The sequence below is a fragment of the Pleurodeles waltl genome, chromosome 1_2 (assembly GCF_031143425.1).
Source record: "Pleurodeles waltl isolate 20211129_DDA chromosome 1_2, aPleWal1.hap1.20221129, whole genome shotgun sequence".
Taxonomy (NCBI): domain Eukaryota; kingdom Metazoa; phylum Chordata; class Amphibia; order Caudata; family Salamandridae; genus Pleurodeles; species Pleurodeles waltl.
This window is the reverse complement of record NC_090437.1, coordinates 384837051-384854044: the sequence shown is the minus strand read 5'-3', so window position 1 is coordinate 384854044 and position 16994 is coordinate 384837051.

The window sequence follows — 16994 nt, the reverse complement described above, 5'->3', positions numbered from 1 at the left end:
TGGAACGCCACATTAAGCCCTTGTGTCAGCCTGTGGGTGGGGACACTCCTGGCCATTCCTTAACCAATGGAGTAAAACTTCCCAGGGGTGACTCTAGCCACTTTGCAGCACATCCTGTGGGTTTTACTGTACTCTGTGCACTCCTGTGCCCACCGTAGATGTATGACCAAGGACATGAACAAACCCTCCATGATGGTCACTCAAAACCAGCTCTGGGGGCAGTTTCTCTCCAACTGGGGTTGGTGCTTAGTTGGCTACCAAGGCAATAGAGGGAATAGGCCCAAATGTGAGCTGCATCTAGCTGTGAGCATCTAGCTGTGACAGGGTAAGCATCCTTTGAAGTTAATTAAGTTCCTTGGCACAGCCTAGATAGCCATCCTGTTAGGGAAGGTTGATTTCTCTCTCTGGGTCCAGTTGTGGGAGCCACCTAACACCTAATCAAGGAACCCTTCAACTCCTGGGTGACACTAAAGACTGGCAAAAAGGCACATTTGGCTCATGAAAGGAAATGAAAACTTTCTAAAATTATAATTTTCAAAACAGTAATATAAAATCTGACTTGACTGTTAAGTTGGATTTTATGTTCCTATTAAAATAAGTTCATGAATCATTTTTCCTGCTTCTCCCAAACAGAACTAAAGTATTATAAGGATTTTTTAATGTAACCAAGCACTTTCCCATGAGAGAACCAGCCTTGCCACAGTGAAAAATAATGTTGTAGGTTTTTTACTGCCAGGGCATGTAAAAGTTTAAATATACAAGTCCTACTTTTTGAATACCAGGTGCCTTGCCTCAGTGGCATTTAGTCCCTCTCTTGGGGGTGACATAAGTATTAAAAAGAAGGTGTAGTTCTGGTAAAAGTTTAATTTGGCCAGGTTGATTTGGTAGTTTTAAAACTGCATATCTAGAGATATATTTATGGCTTGGTTTGTATCACAAGGTGCAAAAGTGACGCAAAGTGTAAGTGAGATTTATGAAGCCAAGCAACGCTACCTTGCATGGCACTGCATGGCTTCATAAATCTCTAGTAATGTAATGCAGCGCAAATTGCTGCCTTACATTAATCTGCATCGGGGAGGCGTTTCCATGGCTGTTACATGGGTCTTCCAATGCAACACCCATGGACTTTAATGCATTCCAAGATTTATAAGGACTTGTAATCCTGGGAATGTGCTAAAAGGATATGCCTCCCCAGGAGAGGCATATCAAGGAGAAATGTTTATTTCTCCTCATTTTTTTCCTCTTTCCATAGTGCAGCACTCTCCTCCTCTTCTTTCATCTGACAAACAGGGATTATGATACCAACCTAGATCAGCCCAGCGTGGTTACCGTTAGGCCTCGCACTGCAAGGGAAGTTCACGATGTTCAGCTGAAGCGGCTGCACTAGGTAGTGGTGCAGGTTGCTGCCCTGCCCCCTCCCTGGCCTTGGGACATGAGAGGTACAACTAACAGCATGAACTTAGATGCAGGAGAAAGCTAGGTAGGAGAACATCCTACAAGAACAGTACATCAATAGTACATGAACAGTACATGAACAGTATATGAGTATGAATAGTACAGTATAGAGCTAGTACAACATAGAGTCAGCACCATCTGTTCTTTTGGTGCCAGCAGTGGGACCTACTTGGGAGCAACAACCTGCAACAGCCTGCAGCTGCCAACCTGCCAATTGCCAGTACAAAACCTTGTGAGAAAGTAGTGTTTTTCTAGCATGTTATCCCCACTTTTGGCCTGTTTGTGAGTGTGTGTCAGTGTTTTTTTACTGTCTTACTGGGATCCTGCCAGCCAGGACCCCAGTGCTCATAGTTAAAATCCTATTTGTCAATGTGTTTTGCCTATCTCACTGGGATCCTGCTAGCCAGGACCCCAGTGCTCATAGTTTGTGGCCTATGTGTGTGTTGTCAATAGTGCGTAACTGTGTCACTCAAGTTCTGCTAACCAGAACTCCAGTGATTATGCTTTCTCTGCTTCCGAATTAGTTACTATAGTTTAGTGACTTCATATTCCAATTCCAATTGGCACACTGGACCCCCCTTATAAGTCCCTAGTATATGGTACCTAGGTACCCGGGGCATTGGGGTTCCAGGAGATCCTTATGGGCTGCAGCATTTCTTTTGCCACCCATAAGGAGCTCAGACATTCCTTTCTTCAGGACTGCCACTGCAGCCTGAGTGAAATAGTGCCCACACTTTTTCACAGCCATTTTCACTGCACTTAAATAACTTAAAGTCACCTATATGCCTAACCACTAGCAAAGGAGCCCCCACACTGTCCAGGGCCATTCCCCGGGCTTCGTGAGTGCGGGGATACCATTACACATGTGCACTACATATAGGTCAATACCTATATGTAGCTTCACAACTGTAACTCGGAATATGGCCATGTGAGGTGTCTAAGATCATGGAATTGTCTACCCATTCCAATTATGCTATTGGTGGTCCAAGCCCATGCATCCTGGGGGCTCTGCCATGGACCCCCCAGTACTGCCAAACCAGCTCTCCGGGGCTTGCACGGCAGCTACAGCTGCTGCTACCTCTCACAGACGGGTTTCTGCCCTCCTGGGGTCTGAGCAGCTCAGTCCCAGGAAGGCCGAACAATGAATTTCCTTTGGGAGGAGGGTGTTACACCCTCTCCCTTTGGAAATAGGTGTTACAGGCTTGGAAGGGGTAGCCTCCCAGAGCCTCTGGAAATGCTTTGGAGGGCACAGATGGTGCCCTCCTTGCATAAGCCAGTCTACACAAAGAAAAGGGGAGTGACCACTCCCCTGTCCATCACCACCCCAGGGGTGGTGCCCAGAGCTCCTCCAGTGTGTCCCTGGTGTTACCCATCTTGTTTTCCAAGACCCCTCCTCATAGGTGCATACCTGAGTAGGTAGCCAATCCCCCTTTTAGTGCTATTTAAGGTCTCTCCTGTGGGTTCCTCTTCAGCTTCAGCTTGCAAGACTCCTCTAGGAATCCTCTGCATCCTCTGCTTCAGCTTCTGACTGTCGGATCAACCGCAGACTGCTTCAGGAACCACTGTAACTACAAAGTATCCAGGACGACTCTTGTGACCTACAACTTCAGCTCTAGCCAGCAACTACAACAGTTTCCAAGGTGTGCACGCTCTGAGGACTCCCTGTCTTCACCCTGCACCAGAAAAACTGAAGGAATCTCCTGTGGAGTGACGGAGTCATTTCCCTGCTCCTGCAGGCACCTTCTGAGACCACGACCGGTTCTCTGGGACTCCTCCCCTGATGATGAGCATGCTCCTTGGAACACAGGTGGTGGACCAACATGACCCAGACTGTCCTAAGGTCCAACTGTCCAGGTTTGGGGGAGGTAAGAGCTTGCCTTCCTGGTTTGCGACAGTACCCATGTGCACCCTGTCATCTCCAGCTCCTAGGGCTTCTGTGCACTTCTTCCAAGAATCCCTCAATGAGTTGTTCTCCGGCGGCATGGGATCTTCTTTTGTTGTGCTGCACCAACCGCATTTTGCATCTTCTTTGTCCCTGTGTCCTGGGACTGCCGTGGGGCTGCCTGGTCATCTATGGGCTCTCTCCAGTGTTGGGAGCCTCTTCTGCCTCCTCAGTCTCAGTTTAGCCCCCAGGTCCCTCCTGGGTCCAGGCAGTGCCATTTTGACACAGACCGCAACCTTGCTTGAACTATGGCTTGTTGGACGACTCCAGTGATGCAAACAGCCTGCATCCAACATCTCGATGTGGGACATCTCCTGCACCACGCAGGAACCCGCAACCATCTTCTTTGGTGCTCTTCTGCAGACTTCTTCTAACCGGAGAATCCTCTTTTGCACCATCTTCTGGGATGGCAGGGGCTCCTGTCCTTCCTGGAATCTTGTGTGACTTCTGGACTTGGTCTCCTCTCTTCACAGATCTTCAGGTCCAGGAAACTACCATTTGTTGCTTGCAGTCTTGCTTGGTTCTTGCAATAACTCTTATCACGACTTGTAGTGTGTCCTGAAGAAACTTGCAGTACTTTACTCCTACTTTCCTGGGCTCTGGGGTGGGGAATTTTACTTACCTTTGGTGTTTTCTTACACTCCCAGCACCCCTCTACACACTACACTTGCCTACGGGGGAATTTGTGATTCGCATTCCACTTTCTTAGTATATGGTTTGTGTTGCCCCTAGGCCTATTGCATTCTATTGTATTTTCTACTGTTTGCACTATTCTGTGACTTTTTACTTACCTGATTTTGGTCTCTAGTGTAGATATTGTGTATAATACTTACCTCCAGAAAGAGTATTGACTCTAAGATATTTTTGGCCTTGTTTCACTAAAATAAAGTACCTTTATTTTTGGAAACACAGAGTATTGTCGTTTATTGTTTATAAGTACTGTGTAACTATAGTGGTATTGTAGGAGCTTTGCATGTCTCCTAGTTCAGCCTAAGCCTCTCTGCTACAGCTACCTCTAAACAGCCTAAGATGCTAGAACACTGCCTACATTTCACCAATAAGGGATAACTGGACCTGGTATAAGGTATAAGTACCTAGGGTACTCACTACAAACCAGGCCAGCCTGCTACAAACCACCACTAGAAGAATAAAAGAACACCAAATATATACATAGTCCTTTGGGCCTTAGGCACCCATGCTGCCTGCAACTGCCAATCCACCAAATTAAAGCACAAAACCATTACTAGAAGAATAAAAAAACACCAAATATACACTTAGGCACCCGTGCTAGCTACTGTATCATCGCGAAGACCCGACGTATCATGCCACAAACAGCATGCCATGAATCAACAGTGACCCAAATTACCGTACATTATTGTTTCATCTTAGATCTGCAAATGGCATCACTAGCTCCTGCTGTTATTGGCCTTAAACAAAAGGTAAAATTACAGGCGCACACAGCATACAGCTCTTGCCTTGGGCGCAATGAGATCTGGCAGAGTAAGGCAGCAGGCCCCCTGAAAGGAAGAGAACCACTGAGATTCAAATGGCACCAGCCAAAAAAGGACAAACAAAATGGAGGGCCTCCTGGTCTCAACCGTGAGAGAATTGACTGCATTAAATCATGGGGCCTCACCTTCAGGCCCAGTGGCCAATCCACAAAAATTTCATTCAAAAATGTAGTTCAAATTGACCTTCCGAAAGGATGCTGGATCTGTGCTCTTTTGAGATGATGATGGGGTTGCTGGGCTTCCATCGCCACTGCAAACAGGAGGTAATGGACTACCCCAAGGAAGGGATTGAGGTCACTGCGAGTTTACCAAGCACTGAAACATCAATTGCCCGGTCTTCCCCTTCAGAAAGCAGTGTGCACCCAGGTCTTGCAGCACCCATAAGGAAAAGGGCCATTGAGAAGGCTGAACCGATTACAGCCAAAGTGCAAACTAAGGAAGAAGGCGGCGATATATGTGGTGCGGCTGGCACAGCAGGAAATAATAATAGTCTATCCAGGAGAGGGTAGCCTGACGACACTGATGTATCAAGAGCTCAGCCCAACTGGGGCCACCTAAAAGCTTGTATTGGCTCGACAATAATAAGGGTCTCAGGAATTGGAGACTCCGCCCATTTGGTTAATACCTTAATGGGTAGGGAAGCACAACATGTATCATTAGATATCAGGCTAACAGCTCTAGTTAATAATCAAACAAAATGAGAAGGTCAGACTGTGCCATTGCGGTGCCAAAAGCACAAGCTCTGGCTCCAGAGAGTCTCCCTTTGCCAGTATTAATGATAAACAACAACATGAGACCATCCATCAGGGATTGAACTCTAACCCCCTCAGCAGTAACAACAACTATCACTACCAATACAATTCTGACTCTCAAAGTCTCAATTGTGACTCTTCCTACCTTACAACGAAGGAGTGGGAGACTCTAGTAGCTGAGTATTTACAAAACTCATCTTTGGGAAAAAGCAGTCTAATATCTAATAGGGACAGACACACTATGGGCATCAAATGTAAACACCATGCAACTTTCAGTTAATGACCTACAGTATCATTCTGATAAAAAGGACATCTAACTTTTGCTTCTTAGTTCATCAGCAGTCTCTGTCTCCAACATTGACGGGAAACTTGCTGATTAAAACAGTCTCATCAAGCGGGCCCTATCAGATACTCAGCCAACAAAATTAGACTGCACTTGATCTTCAGTCGTGGAAAAACTATCCACTCTGCCTTCAATTCTGGGAGACTTGTTGTATGACATAAAGCAATTTCAACTAAGTCTGAAATAGCCACTCCGCAAGGTGCTCCACCCTTGTTAACGTGTCTGACCTTAATAAGTAAACTTAAAAGGGGACGTGTGAGAAAGTAGCCTCTTTCTAGCCTTGTTACCCCCACTTTTGGCCTGTGAGTGTATGCCAGGGTGTTTTCACTGTCTCACTGGGATCCTGCTAGCCAGGGCCCAGTGCTCATAGTGAAAACCCTATGTTTTCAGTATGGTTGTTATGTGTCACTGGGACCCTGCTAGTCAGGACCCCAGTGCTCATAAGTTTGTGGCCTATAGGTATGTGTTCCCTTTGTGATGCCTAACTGTCTCACTGAGGCTCTACTAACCAGAACCTCAGTGGTTATGCTCTCTCATTTCTTTCAAATTGTCACTAACAGGCTAGTGACCAATTTTACCAATTTACATTGGCTTACTGGAACACCCTTATAATTCCCTAGTATATGGTACTGAGGTACCCAGGGTATTGGGGTTCCAGGAGATCCCTATGGGCTGCAGCATTTCTTTTGCCACCCATAGGGAGCTCTGACAATTCTTACACAGGCCTGCCACTGCAGCCTGAGTGAAATAACGTCCACGTTATTTCACAGCCATTTTACACTGCACTTAAGTAACTTATAAGTCACCTATATGTCTAACCTTTACCTGGTAAAGGTTAGGTGCAAAGTTACTTAGTGTGAGGGCACCCTGGCACTAGCCAAGGTGCCCCCACATTGTTCAGGGCCAATTCCCCGGACTTTGTGAGTGCGGGGACACCATTACACGCGTGCACTACATATAGGTCACTACCTATATGTAGCTTCACAATGGTTACTCCGAATATGGCCATGAAACATGTCTATGATCATGGAATTGCCCCCTCTATGCCATCCTGGCATAGTCGGCACAATCCCATGATCCCAGTGGTCTGTAGCACAGACCCTGGTACTGCCAAACTGCCTTTCCTGGGGTTTCACTGCAGCTGCTGCTGCTGCCAACCCCTCAGACAGGCATCTGCCCTCCTGGGGTCCAGCCAGGCCTGGCCCAGGATGGCAGAACAAAGGACTTCCTCTGAGAGAGGGTGTTACACCCTCTCCCTTTGGAAAATGGTGTGAAGGCAGGGGAGGAGTAGCCTCCCCCAGCCTCTGGAAATGCTTTCTTGGGCACAGATGTGCCCAATTCTGCATAAGCCAGTCTACACCGGTTCAGGGGACCCCTTAGCCCTGCTCTGGCGCGAAACTGGACAAAGGAAAGTGGAGTGACCACTCCCCTGACCTGCACCTCCCCTGGGAGGTGTCCAGAGCTCCTCCAGTGTGCTCCAGACCGCTGCCATCTTGGAAACAGAGGTGCTGCTGGCACACTGGACTGCTCTGAGTGGCCAGTGCCACCAGGTGACGTCAGAGACTCCTTCTGATAGGCTCCTTCAGGTGTTAGTAGCCTATCCTCTCTCCTAGGTAGCCAAACCCTCTTTTCTGGCTATTTAGGGTCTCTGTCTCTGGGGAAACTTTAGATAACGAATGCAAGAGCTCATCCGAGTTCCTCTGCATCTCTCTCTTCACCTTCTGCCAAGGAATCGACCGCTGACCGCGCTGGAAGCCTGCAAAACTGCAACATAGTAGCAAAGACGACTACTGCAACTCTGTAACGCTGATCCTGCCGCCTTCTCAACTGTTTACCTGGTGGTGCATGCTGTGGGGGTAGTCTGCCTCCTCTCTGCACTAGAAGCTCCGAAGAAATCTCCCGTGGGTCGACGGAATCTTCCCCCTGCAACCGCAGGCACCAAAAAGCTGCATTACCGGTCCCTTGGGTCTCCTCTCAGCATGACGAGCGAGGTCCCTCAAATCCAGCAACTCTGTCCAAGTGACTCCCACAGTCCAGTGACTCTTCAGTCCAAGTTTGGTGGAGGTAAGTCCTTGCCTCACCTTGCTAGACTGCATTGCTGGGAACCGCGACTTTTGCAGCTACTCCGGCCCCTGTGCACTTCCGGCAGAAATCCTTTGTGCACAGCCAAGCCTGGGTCCACGGCACTCTAACCTGCATTGCACGACTTTCTAAGTTGGTCTCCGACAACGTGGGACTCCTTTGTGTAACTTCGGGTGAGCACTGTTTCACGCATCCTTGTAGTGCCTGTTTCTGGCACTTCTCCGGGTGATACCTGCTGCTAAGAGGGTTCCTTGTCTTGCTCGACGTCCCCTCTACCTCCTGGTCCAATTTGCGACCTCCTGGTCCCTCCTGGGCCACAGCAGCATCCAAAAACGCTAACCGCACGATTTGCAGCTAGCAAGGCTTGTTGGCGTTCTTTTGGCGGGAAAACACTTCTGCACGACTCTCCAAGGTGAGTGGGATCCGTCCACCAAAGGGGAAGTCTCTAGCCCTTTTCGTTCCTGCAGAAACCTCAGCTTCTTCTGTCCAGTAGAAGCTTCTTTGCACCCACAGCTGGCATTTCCTGGGCATCTGCCCATCTCCGACTTGCTTGTGACTTTTGGACTTGGTCCCCTTGTTCCACAGGTACCCTAGATTGGAAATCCATTGTTGTTGCATTGTTGGTTTGTGTCTTTCCTGCATTATTCCTCTAACACGACTTCTTTGTCCTTAGGGGAACTTTAGTGCACTTTGCACTCACTTTTCAGGGTCTTGGGGAGGGTTATTTTTCTAACTCTCACTATTTTCTAATAGTCCCAGCAACCCTCTACAAGGTCACATAGGTTTGGGGTCCATTCGTGGTTCGCATTCCACTTTTGGAGTATATGTTTTGTGTTGCCCCTATCCCTATGTGTCCCCATTGCATCCTATTGTAACTATACATTGTTTGCACTGTTTTCTAAGACTATACTGCATATTTTTGCTATTGTGTATATATATCTTGTGTATATTTCCTATCCTCTCACTGAGGGTACACTCTGAGATACTTTGGCATATTGTCATAAAAATAAAGTACCTTTATTTTTAGTATAACTGTGTATTGTGTTTTCTTATGATATTGTGCATATGACACTAAGTGGTACTGTAGTAGCTTCACAAGTCTCCTAGTTCAGCCTAAGCTGCTCTGCTAAGCTACCATTATCTATCAGCCTATGCTGCTAGACACCCTATACACTAATAAGGGATAACTGGGCCTGGTGCAAGGTGCATGTACCCCTAGGTACTCACTACAAGCCAGTCCAGCCTCCTACATTGGTTGTGCAGCGGTGGGATAAGTGCTTTGAGACTACTTTCCACTCTTGTCATTGTACTTTTCATAGGAGAAAAATATACAAAACAAGTTCAGTGTATATACACATAACCAAAAAGTTTTGCATTTCCTCTTTTCACTCTTTTCTAAGTGCTGAAAAGTACTCCTAAACTTTCTAAAAAGTTTAAAAAGTTTTTTTCTGTCTTTCTAAAAAGTTCTGAAAACTTTTTTTCTTTGTCTATCACTTTAACTCTCTCTAAAAATGTCTGGCACAGGCCAAAATGTTGATCTGTCCAAACTTGCATATGATCACCTTAGCTGGAAAGGAGCAAGGAGTCTCTGCATAGAGAGTGGTTTGAGTGTAGGGAAGAATCCTTCCTTGGAACTGTTACTTAACATGCTTAGAGAACAAGATAAGGCTAAAAGTGCCCCATCTGTTGAAAAAGTAGCTAATGGTTTCCCAATCTGATCCAGGGACTCCCCCAGGAAAAGATTGAGGAAAGAAACTCCCTAGCCTGCCCATTACTAGACAGTCTAGCATAGTTGGTAATGATGGAGAGCCACACCATACAAATAGTGTTGTCTCACATCATAGCAAAAGCATTTATTCTCACCACAGTGGTACTGATGTTTCTGTTAGCCAAGCTGTTAGGGTGCCCTCTGTAAGGGACAGGTCTCCTTCTGTTCATTCCCATCATACCTCTGTATCTAGGAATGTCCCTCCCACCAACCCTGATGACAGATTGTTAGAGAGGGAACTCAATAAGTTGAGGGTGGAACAAACCAGACTGAAGCTTAAAAAGCAACAGCTGGATTTGGATAGACAGTCATTAAAATTAGAGAAGGAAAGACAGAAGTTGGGTTTAGAAACCCATGGTGGCAGCAGCAGTATTCCCCATAGTCATCCTGCAAAAGAGCATGATTCCAGGAATCTGCACAAGATAGTTCCCCCTTATAAGGAGGGGGATGACATTAACACGTGGTTTGCTGCACTTGAGAGGGCCTGTGTTGTACAGGATGTCCCTCAAAGGCAGTGGGCTGCTATCCTATGGCTATCATTTAGTGGAAAAGGTAGGGATAGGCTCCTTACTGTGAAAGAAAGTGATGCCAATAATTTTACAGTTCTTAAGAATGCACTCCTGGATGGTTATGGCTTAACCACTGAACAATACAGGATAAAGTTCAGAGAGACCAAAAAGGAGTCTTCACAAGACTGGGTTGATTTCATTGACCATTCAGTGAAGGCCTTGGAGGGGTGGTTACATGGCAGTAAAGTTACTGATTATGACAGCCTGTATAACTTGATCCTGAGAGAGCATATTCTTAATAATTGTGTGTCTGATTTGTTGCACCAGTACTTGGTGGACTCTGATCTGACCTCTCCCCAAGAATTGGGAAAGAAGGCAGACAAATGGGTCAGAACAAGGGTGAACAGAAAAGTTCATACAGGGGGTGACAAAGAGAACAACAAGAAGAAAGATGGTGAAAAATCTCAAGATAAGCATGGGGATAAGGGTAAAACCAAAGATCCCACTTCAAATCTTAAACACTCTTCAGGGGGTGGGGATAAAACTAATTCTTCCTCTTCTTCTCAACCTACACAATTTAAAAAGCCTTGGTGCTTTGTGTGTAAAAATAGAGGCCATAGGCCAGGGGATAAGTCCTGTCCAGGTAAACCCCCTGAGCCTACCACCACTAATACATCAAGCTCTAGTGCCCCTAGCAGTAGTGTTACTAGTGGTGGGACTGCTGGCAACAGTCAAGTTAAGGGTGTAGTTGGGTTCACTTATGGGTCCATAGTAGAAACTGGGGTAGTCAGTCCCAAGACAGTTTCTGTCACACCTAGTGGCATTGGCCTTGCCACACTGGCTGCTTGTCCCCTTACAATGGATAAGTACAGGCAGACAGTTTCAATAAATGGTGTTGAGGCATTGGCCTACAGGGACACAGGTGCCAGTATCACTTTGGTGACTGAAAACCTAGTGCATCCTGAACAACACATCATTGGACAACAGTATAAGATTATTGATGTCCATAACTCCACTAAGTTTCTTCCCTTAGCTATAATTCAGTTTAGTTGGGGTGGAGTTACTGGCCCTAAGCAGGTGGTGGTATCACCTAGCTTACCTGTAGACTGTCTCTTAGGTAATGACCTAGAGGCCTCATGTTGGGCTGATGTAGAGTTTTATGCCCATGCAGCCATGCTGGGCATCCCTGAGGAATTGTTCCCTCTCATTTCTACTGAGATGAAAAAGCAAAGGAGAGAAGGCCTGAAAACTCAGGATCCCTCTCCATCAACAGGTAAAAAGGGTATCACAGTATCCCCTAACCACCCTACCATTCAGGATACCATTCCTGTGGTGGGAGAAACCTCTCCTGGGGTGGCACCTGTTCCAAGGGAATCATCAGTTGGCAAAACTGTACTCCCTGAGGTAGAAGTACCTCTCTGTAGGATAACTAACATTGGTGAGAAAAAGAGCACCATTTTAGTTAACATGGAGTATCCCTCCAACCCTCCCAGAGAAACTTTAGTGCAGAAACCCTGCACTACCTCACAACACTTAGGTCAGCATCCCTGCCCTAGTGTGGAGCTCATAGGACAGCATCCCTGCCCTGCTCCAACTCAAGAGAAACAGCATCCCTGTTCTCTCTTCCAGCCATATGGACAAAGTTTTTGCCCAGCTATGGCTTTATTGAGACAGCATCCCTGTCTGGCATTTCCATCATTACAAATAGGTTCAGTGGACAATTCCCACTGCTCTAAACTAAAACTTACTGATAGAAACTCTGAAAATACATCTTCACATTGTTGCTTAGCTGAAAAACTTCAAACAGGGTGGTTTACATCCCCAAAGGGAAGTAACCAGATAGTGGATGATAAAGGGAGTAACCAGTCTATTGCAGAGCTACTCTCTACTTATCACCACTTAGACAATAAAGTCTCAACTGGCCAAGGTTAGCCTTATTGTCCTTCGTTTGGGGGGGGGGGGGTTGTGTGAGAAAGTAGCCTCTTTCTAGCCTTGTTACCCCCACTTTTGGCCTGTTTGTGAGTGTATGTCAGGGTGTTTTCACTGTCTCACTGGGATCCTGCTAGCCAGGGCCCAGTGCTCATAGTGAAAACCCTATGTTTTCAGTATGGTTGTTATGTGTCACTGGGACCCTGCTAGTCAGGACCCCAGTGCTCATACGTTTGTGGCCTATAGGTATGTGTTCCCTGTGTGATGCCTAACTGTCTCACTGAGGCTCTGCTAACCAGAACCTCAGTGGTTATGCTCTCTCATTTCTTTCAAATTATCACTAACAGGCTAGTGACCAATTTTACCAATTTACATTGGCTTACTGGAACACCCTTATAATTCCCTAGTATATGGTACTGAGGTACCCAGGGTATTGGGGTTCCAGGAGATCCCTATGGGCTGCAGCATTTCTTTTGCCACCCATAGGGAGCTCTGACAATTCTTACACAGGCCTGCCACTGCAGCCTGAGTGAAATAACGTCCACGTTATTTCACAGCCATTTTACACTGCACTTAAGTAACTTATAAGTCACCTATATGTCTAACCTTTACCTGGTAAAGGTTAGGTGCAAAGTTACTTAGTGTGAGGGCACCCTGGCACTAGCCAAGGTGCCCCCACATTGTTCAGGGCCAATTCCCCGGACTTTGTGAGTGCAGAGACACCATTACACGCGTGCACTACATATAGGTCACTACCTATATGTAGCTTCACAATGGTAACTCCGAATATGGCCATGTAACATGTCTATGATCATGGAATTGCCCCCTCTATGCCATCCTGGCATAGTTGGCACAATCCCATGATCCCAGTGGTCTGTAGCACAGACCCTGGTACTGCCAAACTGCCTTTCCTGGGGTTTCACTGCAGCTGCTGCTGCTGCCAACCCCTCAGACAGGCATCTGCCCTCCTGGGGTCCAGCCAGGCCTGGCCCAGGATGGCAGAACAAAGGACTTCCTCTGAGAGAGGGTGTTACACCCTCTCCCTTTGGAAAATGGTTTGAAGGCAGGGGAGGAGTAGCCTCCCCCAGCCTCTGGAAATTCTTTCTTGGGCACAGATGTGCCCAATTCTGCATAAGCCAGTCTACACCGGTTCAGGGGACCCCTTAGCCCTGCTCTGGCGCGAAACTGGACAAAGGAAAGTGGAGTGACCACTCCCCTGACCTGCACCTCCCCTGGGAGGTGTCCAGAGCTCCTCCAGTGTGCTCCAGACCTCTGCCATCTTGGAAACAGAGGTGCTGCTGGCACACTGGACTGCTCTGAGTGGCCAGTGCCACCAGGTGACGTCAGAGACTCCTTCTGATAGGCTCCTTCAGGTGTTAGTAGCCTATCCTCTCTCCTAGGTAGCCAAACCCTCTTTTCTGGCTATTTAGGGTCTCTGTCTCTGGGGAAACTTTAGATAACGAATGCAAGAGCTCATCCGACTTCCTCTGCATCTCTCTCTTCACCTTCTGCCAAGGAATCAACTGCTGACCGCGCTGGAAGCCTGCAAAACTGCAACATAGTAGCAAAGACGACTACTGCAACTCTGTAACGCTGATCCTGCCGCCTTCTCAACTGTTTTCCTGGTGGTGCATGCTGTGGGGGTAGTCTGCCTCCTCTCTGCACTAGAAGCTCCAAAGAAATCTCCCGTGGGTCGACGGAATCTTCCCCCTGCAACCGCAGGCACCAAAAAGCTGCATTACCGGTCCCTTGGGTCTCCTCTCAGCACGACGAGCGAGGTCCCTCAAATCCAGCAACTCTGTCCAAGTGACTCCCACAGTCCAGTGACTCTTCAGTCCAAGTTTGGTGGAGGTAAGTCCTTGCCTCACCTCGCTAGACTGCATTGCTGGGAACCGCGACTTTTGAAGCTACTCCGGCCCCTGTGCACTTCCGGCGGAAATCCTTTGTGCACAGCCAAGCCTGGGTCCACGGCACTCTAACCTGCATTGCACGACTTTCTAAGTTGGTCTCCGGCGACGTGGGACTCCTTTGTGTAACTTCGGGTGAGCACCGTTTCCCGCATCCTCGTAGTGCCTGTTTCTGGCACTTCTCCGGGTGCTACCTGCTGCTAAGAGGGCTCCTTGTCTTGCACAACGTCCCCTCTACCTCCTGGTCCAATTTGCGACCTCCTGGTCCCTCCTGGGCCACAGCAGCATCCAAAAACGCTAACCGCACGATTTGCAGCTAGCAAGGCTTGTTGGCGTTCTTGCGGCGGGAAAACACATCTGCACAACTCTCCAAGGCGAGTGGGATCCGTCCACCAAAGGGGAAGTCTCTAGCCCTTTTTGTTCCTGCAGAAACCTCAGCTTCTTCTGTCCAGTAGAAGCTTCTTTGCACCCACAGCTGGCATTTCCTGGGCATCTGCCCATCTCCGACTTGCTTGTGACTTTTGGACTTGGTCCCCTTGTTCCACAGGTACCCTAGATTGGAAATCCATCGTTGTTGCATTGTTGGTTTGTGTCTTTCCTGCATTATTCCTCTAACACGACTTCTTTGTCCTTAGGGGAACTTTAGTGCACTTTGCACTCACTTTTCAGGTTCTTGGGGAGGGTTATTTTTCTAACTCTCACTATTTTCTAATAGTCCCAGCGACCCTCTACAAGGTCACATAGGTTTGGGGTCCATTCGTGGTTCGCATTCCACTTTTGGAGTATATGGTTTGTGTTGCTCCTATCCCTATGTGTCCCCATTGCATCCTATTGTAACTATACATTGTTTGCACTGTTTTCTAAGACTATACTGCATATTTTTGCTATTGTGTATATATATCTTGTGTATATTTCCTATCCTCTCACTGAGGGTACACTCTGAGATACTTTGGCATATTGTCATAAAAATAAAGTACCTTTATTTTTAGTATAACTGTGTATTGTGTTTTCTTATGATATTGTGCATATGACACTAAGTGGTACTGTAGTAGCTTCACACGTCTCCTAGTTCAGCCTAAGCTGCTCTGCTAAACTACCATTATCTATCAGCCTATGCTGCTAGACACCCTATACACTAATAAGGGATAACTGGGCCTGGTGCAAGGTGCAAGTACCCCTAGGTACTCACTACAAGCCAGTCCAGCCTCCTACAGGACGCGAATAGGTCGATGAACCTTTTGACTTGCAATTAAGATGTACCCACCATAATTCCAGTACATGCAAATCAATAATGAATAACCAATACACAATCTCAATAATCAACAATAAGCAATAACAGTAATAATCAATAGAGTCAGTAATTGTCACTCACCATGACCTTTCAGCCATGAATAACCACACCTTTTGGTAAAAGTTGAAATATTTATTTAACTATATTAACAATACTAAAGCCATGGTAAATTAATCTCAAAATCAAATGATATGCATACAGAAACAACACTGGCTGTCCAAAGCAAAGGAAAAACGCAATCTAATCAAAGCTTGAACTATTGCACATTCTTAGGCTACAGTGCAACTTAATAACAAGAACAATTTCGCTACGTAATCACATAAAAGTAGATGAAGCAAAGAAACTCATCAAGCATTATTCCCTATTAGCAGATTTTCATTAGTGAAGATCCTTAACTAACACCCGATTAGTATCAGCACGTTGGGCTTCATGCAAAACAATTTATTAACACGAATTTGGAAAAACATCTAACCATGGCTCCATCAAAATAGAACGGTTGGTACCTAGAAGGAAGAAGCAAATATGCATAACAGACATATAGGTACAATTTATACCTCTCCTCAATTAGATCGGGAAGACAAGATATCATCAGGACATCAGTCGATCAGCAAGGCATCAGGATTCAGCATCAAAGTTCAGGAATGCTAAGTCTTTAAGCATTAAAGTTAAGCACATCTCTTGTCAAGACGCACAAGAAAATATTGACCTTTCGGCCATCAAGAAAATGGGCAATGAGCTTATTGCAAATGCTGGTTTCTCATCAGTGCAGTCCCATTAAGTTGAATTCACTAAAACTATTTCCCAAATCCATGTTGGTCAAGTGATCACATGTTCACACTTTGTCCACTAAAACTAAAACTCCAAATCTATGAATTCTACCATTACTCCGTTCACATGTCACGATTGGCTTCCCTTTCAATGTCCTCATCATCTGGCTTGTCAGGTAGCAATATTGTTGCAGCTTCTACTCCAGTCAGTGTATCCCTTGTTCTCGTCCTGAGAAAGTCAGTCTTACACATATTACATACAAAATGTTTTATTTAGCAATAACAGCATCTTCTAGCAGTCGGTTCTCATGAGGAAAGATTCTCAGCTGTGAGCACATTTACACAATTAAATGGAAAATCGCAGTTTAACTCTCTAGGACAGCCATTTATTAAACGTTAAGAAATAGAGCTTGATATGGGGATTTGCAAATTGGCCAGGACCTCCGCTGTTAAGGCCTATAACTAATAAAGCTAATACATAAAGCTAATAACCTTTAGTATGACATATTACCACATTAGTCAAACATATGCCAACATTTCATAGTATTAGACTAATAATAAGCACACTTTGTGAACATTAGCGGCCACTCATCGTAATCACATTTTCAAATGTGTGCATTATTTTTCCACGTTATTATATTTTCTACCCAAATCCATTATTCAGAATACTTGAATACTCATTAATAATTTTTATTAAAACACCTACTCTAGCACTCTCAGGGAGCGGGGCCTCTGCGT